Genomic DNA, 11,645 nt, shown 5'->3' on the forward strand with positions numbered 1-11,645 from the left:
TTTAGGAAGAGCTTTCGTTAGAACATCCGCAAGTTGATCATCCCCGGAGATATGGGTAACCCGTAAGGAACCGGCCTGGATTTTTCCCTGACAAAGTGATCAAGCGCCAAATGTTTCATCTGGGAATGAAAAACAGGGTTGGTTGAGTAAGTTGTTGCACTTAAATTATTGCAATAGATGGTAGGAACCAGAGATGAGTGTAGTCCAAGTTCAGAAAGCATGGAGAGTAACCATTGAACTTCAGTGGTGGTGGAGGCTACATCACGAAACTCAGCTTCAGTCGAGCTTCAGGCCAAGGTATTTTGGCGTGTTGAGCTCCAAGATATGGGATTTGAACCCAAATAAACTACATAACCAGTAGTGCTCTGATAAATGTCTTTATCGCCCGCCCAATCCGCATCGGTGTAAGCGTGCAAGTGGAAAGGGGAATGCTTACCGATTAAATCCCATTTTGTGATGTTCCCTGGCTGCCCAATGTTGAGAAGTAGGCATGTGCATGAACTAGGACAATCCGTTGACAGTGAAAGCAATGTCCGGTCCGGTAAAGCTCCCACAAGGGTACGGTACCCAATTACAACAAGATTATGAAGAAATCAGAGAGGCCATAGAAAATTGAATTGTATATTAGAGAAAATGCAATAGGGTTAAATACCCAATTACAACAGTGGAAAGGAGTAATCACAGGAGCTATCTAATGAACTGAAATAGAAGGTCACACTCGATGACTTCATATTTTTCTTTGTTTTAAGGTGTATTTGGAAGTGTTTTTTTTTTTTAAATCATTATTTTGCCTAAACAATTAGTCTTGACTAAATATTTTTTTAACTTATTGGCTTTTTGAAAAACCAATAAATTAATAAATCATTTTAAAAAGCACTCTAAATACCCCTTTAACAACAATCCAATCAATGATTCCAAAGCAATCAATTTACGTTTATTGGTCAAAAAGAAATTATTTAAGCTAAGAAATATCGAGAGGTTTTCGACATATAAGAAGTTAATAGGGGGATTAATTTTAATAAGATTTCCATAATAAGATGTATTTTCTGATATTTATCTCAAATATATGAAACCCACCTAACATAAATTTAGTAACCTGTGACATAAGACCCCTTCTTTTTTCCTGCCCTAACAACACACATACACATTATACACCGATTGACTTCTACTCGTTTTTCTTCTCCATACGAACACTTTTAGGGACCATTAAGTCATGAAACATTTGGTTTCCTACAAACTCCGTCTTCATGAACATGTTAATGACGTCTCTAGCCTTCTCATGTCCACTTTCAACTGCAACTTGAAAGCTTAATTTCCCATTTTCGCTTGAAGCTCCTTGTTGTGGAGTTAATCTCCTCAAATCTGCCTCCAATCTGTCCACCTTTGCTTTCATTCCATCTTTTTGACTTTGTCCTTGAACTTCACGCATTGTATCAGAAACCAACTTAGTTGCCACAGTTGCACCTACGTATGTACACACATAATGTATACCAAATTACTTCAATGGCTATCACCAAGAATGCAACAAGACTCTCTCAAGAAATGGACATATATATAAAGAACCACAAGTGAAAGAGCAAATGGAATTCGGCACAAATTTATGAGCTGAACATCAAGCTATGGTGCAGGTTTAAATGTTTCAAAGTTTCCTACTGTTTCTTTTTATATAAGTTTGAGAATATCCTGAATATCAAGTAACTAAAGCTACAGTCAGCATAAAACTATCAATCATCTGAATCAGAGATGGGCACTAAAAAAACTGCTTGCATTACATTCCAACATCGAAATAGTTAGAAATTTAGTGGAATTGAAAACGTAACAACCAATATTTAATGGCATTAAAACCACTCATGACTTGTTTAAGCTCTGAATCAAGCCAGAAATTGTTCTACGAGTAGAATGGAAACCCTAAAGCTCCATATCTGTTACAGAATTAAGAGTGATTTCGAAAATTTCGTGAGCTTTAAGGAGTTATGCGAGTATCCATTGTGCCATTTTCTATAGCGAGACCATTATTTTGGAATAACATGTTGCTTTCTACTAAAGCGGATTAGAAAGGTTACAAACCCTTAACCTAACAGTGTTCCAAGCGAAATACGTCATCAGATGATCGACTCGATTTTAGGCTTAAAAATGGAGTAGAGAGAGGGAAGGAGCAAACCAGGAATGTGTTTGAAGCCTTCATAGACGGCATATTGAGCGGTGTTTTTAGCAAGCGTGGTGGTGAAAAGGGTGATCTGGGCCAGTACTGAGGCAACTTCTGGATACCGTCCACTCTAACCACCTGATCGATCTTCGTGACGGTGGCGGAAGTGTAACCGTAAGCTGTGCCGCCTGCGCGTTTCACCCTCGATAGATCCGGTGTTATTCCTTTAACTCCGTCGCCGATGGAATATATCACGTCCCAAATCCCCATCTCTCTCTGGTTTTTCTGTCTGTAGAGAAGAAAGACCCATCGATGACTTAAGACCTGAGAGTGTGTACCTTCCGGAAACTTGTTTTTTTGAGAGAAAAAAAAAAAAAAAAAAAATCATTTTTGGAATAGTTACAAAAAGTCAGGTTTTCCTAACTTTTTCAAAAAGTCAGTTTTCCTTCTATCTAAAATCCAAATGTCACTTTTAAAATGTTTTTACAAAACATCTTTTGCCCTTTCTCTTTTCCAAAAAGGACTTTTGTCTCTCAAAAAGACAAGCCAAACACCCCCTTACTATGTACAATTTAGAGTAAACTGCATCCTTTGGTTAGCTCAAAATTGCTGATCAAAAAAGTTTGGAAGGTCCAAACTTTTTCATTTTGTTGCGAGTTTGATGTAATTTACTTTGAACTTTTTTCAAATGACGATTTTGCCCATATTTTTTTTATTTTTCAGTTTTTTATTATTTCTATTAATTTCTTTTTCCATTTTCTTATTTATTTTTCTGATTTTCAGATTTAAAAACTAAATTAAGAAAAAAAAAACTCACCCATACTACTACACCCACTTACTATCTCTTTAACATACATATTACCTATCTCTCTCACTCCACTATGTCGCCGGAAACCATAGCCACCAAACGGAAAACACCACCATCTTCCGGAAAAAAATGCCACCCACCATAAATCGCCGCCACCTGTCGGAAACCATCACCACAACCACCACTCCCGGTGTCACTCTCTTTCTCTTTTTTCTGCTGCTTCGATCACCTTCTCTATACAATCGTCAAAGCAAATGTTCATCAGAAAGAGTGAGGGTTTCAAATCTACCGTCAGAAAACCCTAAATGGTCGGTGGTGATGGTTCTATTTAATGATTTGGGCAACAAAGATGACGAATGGCTCCCCTTCTTTCTCTCCCCCTCCGTCGTTCTTGGCATCGCCATCATCTTCGTCGTTTGGAATGGGGGACAGCGTCGTCGCCTCCTGTAACTCGATTTCACCGCAAACCACTTTGGATTCCTCCTCGATCGTTGGCCTCAGGTTCCGTTGCTGCCTCGAATCAGATCCTTTCGTCTCTGGAGATGTGGGGAGTTGGAGCTCAAAAGAAGATGGTCGTGTTTCAAATCGTCGGTGTTCCAGATCTACGACGAAAAGATCTTCAAAGAAGATCGGCAAGAAGGGTTTTCACAATAGATTAACTCCAACGAAATCAGACAGAGATGTTTCAACGTCGGGTAGGCAACACCGGAGAAGGAGAGAGACGGTGGAGAGAAAGAGAGACGGAGTAGAGAGAGAATGGTAGCTGTGGCGGCGGTTTCCGACTAGTGTTGGTGGTTTCGAATAGGTCGCGTTCCGGTGAGAAGAGGGAGGTCCGACGAGAAGGGCGATAGTCCGACGGTTCAACCTTTGTCAGAGTCGGAGGTTCGGTGATGTGCAGGTTTAGAGTTTCAGTGTTTTTCATATGTAATGTAGAGAGAGAAGGAATGGGATGGGAGATAAACATTCAATATTTTTTTTTCTTAGTTATTGTCATATAAAAATGGAAAAAGAAATTAATAAAAATAATAAAAAACAGAAAAATAAAAAATAGGCGTAAAATTGTCATTTGAAAAAAGTTCAAAGCATATTGGACCAAACTCGCAACAAAATGAAAAGTTTGGACCTATGGTGCTAGTCCAAACCTTTTTGGACCAAAGTGACAATTTTAAGCTAACCACAGGGACCATTTGTGCAGTTTAGTCTACAATTTACAATGTAAGCTCCCATTCATCTTCTGCCACCTTAAGTTTACAGTTTATCCTTTTTTTTATATTGTATCATAAATTTGGTCCATATTTTTCTTGTTTACAGTCCTCTCTCCGTCTCAAAATTATCGTCCACAAACAAAAAACATACAGATTAAAAAAACATTAATTATCACTAACTTTATATAATAAAATTGACAGTTTTGTCCTTACTTTGCATTTAATGTTCCATTAAATGCTTAATGCATTTAATGTTCCATTTAATGCATTTAATGTTTCATTAATTGCTTAGTTGGTTAAGTAATAATGTGATGATATTTTTGATAAAAATATTAGGGTAAATTACACGGATGGTCCTTGTGGTTTAGGGTAATTTACGTGCTTGGTCCCTAACAACCTTTTTTAACTCGGACCGTCCCTACTTTATATTTTTGTTGCACGCTTGGTCCCTTGATGACTTGAAATGACCACATTACCCTTTTTGATATCTTTAATCGGTTTTTATTAATATTTTAAATTAAAAAAAACATTAATAAAAAAAGAATATGGTCCCACCATCCCAATAGGTTATCACCAACCACCTGCAATACCACCAACACCGTCAGTTTCCTCAACCATCACCACTGGCAATTTTATTTGCAACCAAAAATCCACTCATCGGAAAACCTACTTACCAGAAAACCAATCGCCTTCCCCTTTATTTGGCAAGAATGCCTTCTTGCCCCAACTCCTTTATCTCACTTGGAACACATCCATGTTCATATTACCAAGCATTTATAAACAAGGAAACAAAAAAAAGAAGGAAATCAAAAATCAATGAACAATTCGAGACAGTTCCAACAATCACAACCTCATCTTTTCTCAAACCCAGAAAAAATACAAATTGAAAATCTGATGAAAATGAAATCGATTACACAATCTGAGATAGTTCAAATAGATTACAACACTATGGATGATTTAAACCATAAAAACCCTAACATGTTGGGTTGTTTCTTAATTTTGTTCACAATCTAATGTAACGTAAATGGATTTCGAATTACACAAAAATTAGAAAAACAGCAGATAACAACACATGCATAACCTTGATTTCAAACATTTGACCTAAAGTAAACCCATCCACCTGATTCGTAAGAAACTTGCATCAAATCTTGTTTCACCATACTCGAATCTACTTGATACAACTTTCCACAACTGTGAATCACTGATCGGAGATGATGAATCGACGAAGAAGATGATGAATCATTGATAACAGCTCTACACAAAGGGATTGGCGATGGCGGTGGGAGCTAGTGGCGAGAGCAGCGAATGCTAGGGACGACGACTCTACACTCGCCGGGAACGTTGGAGAGAGAAAGTGTTGATGTGTTGAAAGGGGAGGGAGAGACGATGGGGGAGTTAGCTGGAGGTGGAGGCGTGGTGTAGGAGAAACGCCGATGAAGAAAGTGGGAATGAAAAGTATTAGGTTTAGGTTTCTTTTTATTTTATTTTTGATATAAATAATAAATAAATAAATAAAAAAATAATTAAAAAAGAAATGAATAAGGGTATATTAGTCTTTTTAGAACGGACAGGGACCAAGCGTGCAACAAAAATATAAAATAAGGACGATCTGAGTTAAAAATAGTTGTTAGGGACTAAGCACGCAGATTACCCTAAACCATAGGGACCATCCGTGTAATTTACCCAAAATATTATTTATTTTTAAAAATGGACTATTATTTTGGGACAAACCAAAAAGGAAAGATGGACTATAATTTTGGGACGGAGGGAGTATAATTTTTTTGGAAACGAGAAATATATAAAAGAGTAAAACCAAACTTAGGGCATCCACAATGTATTGAACTCTTTAAAGTCCCTCTTTCAAAAAAAACTCTTTAAAGTTCAATGATTTGCCACATCATCATTTTACTCTCCATACAACTCTACCAAAATTTCTCTGCAATGCATTGAACTATACAAAATTAAATAGATCGTACATTTAATATTTAAAAAAACTTTCATTTTCCCATTGAAGAGTTCAATGGCCATGGAACTCCATATCCATTCAATGTCAACATAGCATCCTACAATGATAAATTTTAATCCATTAAATGTCAATTATGCATGACACCTCATTCAACTCTCCCATTAAGCTATGCATTGTGGATGCTCTTAGCAAGGAACTAAGACTTGGAAAGTACAAGAAGGTTTTAAACACAAAGGAAACTCAAAATGGATTACAACATAAATGCACCCAGTTTATATCGCCTAATCTATACCTCGATGTGAAGCAATAATTTATCGGTTAAATGTTTCCTTTTTCTATGGCAATTGCCCTAACTTGCAACAAAATCAAGGAAATCCACCAACCTGGAAAATTGTATAAACAAAAGGTCACACCAACTTAGAATCCAATAACGTGCAGTTGAGGTGAACCTACAATGAAAGAAAAAAAATGCTCCACTATCAAAAGAACCACATAATGGGTAGTTTTGATTGTCTACATGAACCCCTCGTTGTGCAAGAGTCTCCGCAACTGGAATCCTACCAAGTCGAGCACACCAAATAAAGCACAACTTTTAATAGGAACTATTTTAGTCCAAACATTTTTTGGCCCTTGATATACATTTAATTTTGAGTCTAAAAACTTACGCATAATGTTCACAGAAAAGTTGCCATCGAGGGCAATATTACAACAAAATTCATCTGCTTCTATATTGAATGTGTGAGAAGCGACAAGAGTGCATAGTTTGTTTAGTTCAGCAAGAACTTCAAGACTACTAGGATTACATTCCCATGACCATCGAAAGCGAACATTGGAGCATCTCTTAACGATTTGCAACATTTAAAAGACTCTAGGGCATATAATGAAGGAAATCGAGTCTGAAGATTAATTGTACCAATCCATACATCCTACCAAAAAAGACTAGAACTTCCATATTTGATTTTTAAGGAGAATAAATCTTCAAGATTGATATTCAGCGGTTCTAAGCTTGTAATGTCATTAACAATGTTGATCCGTACTCTTGTGGTCGATTTTCCCACAACACTATGTATAGGCCTCCTACTAATATTGTGTAGACTTCGAATTACTCTGCTCCAGAGTGAGTTTTCCCCTGATCTTAATTTCCACCGCCACTTGGCAAGTAAAGCATGATTTTGGGTTTTGAGCGAACCTACACCAAGGCATCATTGACATTTAGGAGCAATTACAATTTGACATGCCACCTAATGTATTTTAGATTTTCTTCCTTCCTTCTTCAAAGAAACGTGTGTCTTATTTTTTTTAGTTCTTCGATAATGTTTGCAAGAGCTTTAAATAGAGAAAAGAAATATGTTGGAACACTTTCAAGGACAACCTTAACCAAAGTTAGTTGACCACCAAAAGATAGGTTTTTTGATGAAAAGATCCCACCTTGCAGCCAAGAGCATGTGCCCATCTTGATAATTCAGAATCGGAAATACAAGTACCAATTGTGATTTATTAAAACTAACTTTGAGGCCGGATGAGATGTGAAAACATTTGAGAATATGAGCAAGGTCTTTGATGTAATAGTTGTCCCATTCACCTATAAAGATTACATCGTCCACATAAAAAGAGATGCGAGATAAATGGTCCATTATTCGGAATATGAATACCACGAAATAAAAAATTTCCCACATGCTTCTTGCATGGCTATGTTCAAGCCCTCCATAGCGATTATAAACAACAATGGAGAAAGAGGGTCACCTTGAAGTGCCCATTTAGTAACGATAAACTCAAAAGTAGGGGAAGCATTAATTAGGACCAAGGAAAGAGCTCAGAATAAACACCATTTGATCCAAGATCTCCATTTATTGTTAAATCTCGTTTGAAGCATCAATGAATCAAGGAAGTTCCAATTAATTGAATTGAATGCTTTCTTGAAGTCAATCTCGAAAGAAATAATTATTTTACTTTTTTTCTTTGCCCATGAACAAATTTAATTCACGATTAAATGTTCTCTTGAAGATTTAGACAATGGTCTTAAAATTTACTACGACATAATTTGATCCCTTATTTTCCTCTTTTATAGTTTTAACTTTTAACATAGTCATTTTAATATTTATAACGATTTTGGTCCATATTTTATTTAGATATTTTCTTTAATCTTTTTACAAATTATTTTTATATATTTTTAAAAACTAAGCTTCCATTTTTGAATTTGATTTTTAACAACGTACTTTTTTTATATGAACTCATTTTTATAAATTTAATTGTTTTTTAAGTTGTTTTTTAGTAAATAATTTTTATATCTATCTATATATGTTCTCTAAGATTTATTTATTCTTGTAATAGATTTATTTATAAATTATTTATTCTTATAATTGTTTATTAATTAATTCATTATTATTTTTATAATTAGTTTATCGAATCATCTTTACAAATTTTGTTTTCTCTATAAAATTATTTTCCAAAAAATATTTTTAAATCCTTATTGTAATGGATTTATTTCAAAATTTTTGTTTATATCTATGAATTAGATTATTTCGTTCTTTAATTTTTATATACTCCTACACAAATTGGCCAAATTTGTAAAAGGAAAAATTGATGAGTTCACATATATTTACAACTATGTTTCACAAAAAGAAAATACCAATTTTTTTTTTTTCAATTAGTATACATTTTGAACATGTCTAGCATTAGAATAGCATTTAAATAAAATTTAGAATCATTTTAATAGAATTTAATTAAATTATACTTAAATTGTTAATGTTAATATAATTTGAATTTTTTTAGAATTAATGTTTATAAGTTTATATTTTAAATTTAGAATTAATTTAGAAACCTATTTATCATATGGTTAATGTAATAAAATGATAACTAATATTACTCTCAATAGGTCAATAATGAAATTGCCGATGTTAGGATATTTTTGAAAATATTTATAAGATCATTTGATTTAAATCTAAAAGGTTTTTGAGTTCAAAACATACGATAATATGATCACAAGTCCATAACATATTTAATTTGTTTAAGACTGAGCTATAATCAATTAACATCATTAAATAGCCAAAGTAAAACCACTACAAGTTGTAGCCTTGCAATAATATCATCGTTATCTTCTACCTGACTTCTCTAAGGTCTTTGGTCATTATCATTTTTTTTTTGGAACGACATTATGTATTCCACAGGGAACAAAAAACAATCAGTGCATATGAGAGGATTATGCATCCACTTATTCTAGTTTTTTTTAGCTTTATACTTCTTATTACAAAAAATATTAAAAGAAAAGGAAACAATATAACTAAAAAGTAAATCTTTTCTGTAATCGTTCCCAAAAACAGCGTATTCTAATATTTCCACAACACCCATATTAAAGTACCACAAACTGAATCCATAATCAATCTACGATAATTAACAACACTTTGATCACCAATCCACTCGAATAAGTCACATATGTCAATGAACTCAGGCACCGAAATACCCAACCACAACGCATTCTTTTACCAAAGTTGGATAGCCAACGAATATTTTAAGAACAAATGAGCAATGTCTTGATGCTTATCAACATAACACTAACTCCACAAAAATTTCCATCCTAATAAGATTACATATAATCGACAATTTGTTCTGCAACACTCTCTAAATAAATAAATTAACTTTGATAGGAAAACAGTTATTCCGTCTAGTATGATCGCCACCTATAGGTAACAAGCTTGAACTCTAAGACTTTTAACCGTGAACTCCACTTCCAATCCAATCTTTCAACTCTAAGAATCCACCCCGTCCATTAGATGCGCTGACATAAATAAGCATATCCATCAGTTGCTGCAACTATGATTGAAGATCTCCTCCACCAATAGGCCGAAGCCAAGCAATCTCCCACCTATTGTCTATCCAATAATCACTAACCATACTCTTGCCATTGACTGGCAAGGCGAAAAGTCTAGGAAATCGAGACCTCAAAATCACATCACCACACCAAAAATCCAACCAAAACCTAATAGAGGCACCATTCCCCACTTTCATAGTAATAGAATCAAACGAAAGTAATCCATCAAGGTCAGACACGAGCTTCACAACACCTAACCAAACCCCTAGTTTTGATCTGTACATATCAGCCATTGAAAAGCCCCCATCATTACCATAGATACTTTTAAGTTTTAACAATCCAGACCCACAACAGATTCTCACCATTAAAGTCATGCAAACTATGAACTGACATACCACAAAGATCTTTATCATTCGAGAGCATTGTCATTTGATTTTTTTTTTTTTTTTTTGTCTTTATATATTCGATTTTGCATGAACCCAAGATAGTAGTTTCTTGGATTATTCAAATTCCGTGTAAACCTAGGCATATAAGGTTGGCATTATATATTTAGGAAAGTGTGATAATGCAATCTAAGAAATATTTGAGTCTTGTTTGATATTCGTTAAAACCAAATTCTAACATTTGAGACAATTTTACTTATAAGCATTGTACAAACTAAAAATTCATATATTTATCCAAATAAATATTCCATCCACACAAAATGCTTAGAAATGAATGTATATGTGATCATATTACTTTCATTCGTTAGGATATGACCATTGCTGTTTTTAATCAAAATATAGAGTTGTTCTATGCTCCATCGAATTTTTAATCAAATCACAAAAGAAATCTCAATCTCTTGCTGGAATACATTTTTCTTCATAAGTTGCATTATTATTTCAACTGTTGTAAATCCTAATTGTGCCATTTAGTAAAATAAAATTGCCTCTCTTTTTTCTCTCGATTTCTTTGTCCCTGACTTCTCTTTGTGTTTCCTCAATAGACATTCTTCGATAATCATTCCTTACATTGTCTAATAAATATGATGATAACATGAAGCAAAATAATAATATCAATAACATAAATATATATCGAAGCCCTAATATATGGAAAACCACGAGACACAATTTCATGTATATTAATGGACTTAACTGTAGAGGAGAAGGTCATATGGCTAAAAACTGTCAAAGAGAATGAGAACAAAAGAAATGAATAAATAAAAACCGATATCTTTGTATAATAGTCATATAAAGCCTTCTAATAATACTCAAATAATCCTTAATAATAAGAAGCACATAAAAACAAAAAGAATTACCAACATCAACAGGTCTTATTTTATTTATAAAGAATTAGTTGGTTTTAGGAAACTTACAATTGAAAACTCTCTACAAAAAACCACTCAACACTCTACAACTAATCCTCACTACAAAACACTCTCTAATCTACACTCAACTAAACCTAAAACACGAATGAATTATATGAACAATGAAGAACTCACAGAAGAACCCTAATTTACAGATGAACGCTAGAGAACAAGAGAGTCTATGAGTTGAGTGTGTGTGATATGAATCTCAGTTATGAGAGAAATATACACACATTCACCCTTTATACTTCAGGTTGATCTTCAGATCAAATATTGCATCTGGATCCAAGTAAAACCATCCAAACCCGATCCACAAAAGATCCGCATGTCCAACAATCCTGTAAGTTTAGAAAAAACGAGGCGCAAT

The 11,645-nt window shown here is 34.2% G+C and overlaps 1 long non-coding RNA gene across 1 annotated transcript; it reads right to left on the minus strand.

Moving 5' to 3' along the window:
- Nucleotides 1–1,009: 1,009 nt before the first annotated feature.
- On the minus strand, nucleotides 1,010–2,458 carry LOC145136323 (uncharacterized). The gene is made up of 2 exons (XR_013720391.1): nucleotides 2,162–2,458; nucleotides 1,010–1,464 (listed from the first exon to the last, which is right to left on the minus strand). It is a non-coding gene; the product is annotated as an uncharacterized LOC145136323 (long non-coding RNA).
- Nucleotides 2,459–11,645: the final 9,187 nt, after the last annotated feature.

This window comes from Lactuca virosa, chromosome 9 (genome assembly GCF_052849685.1).
Source record: "Lactuca virosa cultivar CGN04683 chromosome 9, Lactuca_virosa_CGN04683_v6, whole genome shotgun sequence".
NCBI lineage: Eukaryota > Viridiplantae > Streptophyta > Magnoliopsida > Asterales > Asteraceae > Lactuca > Lactuca virosa.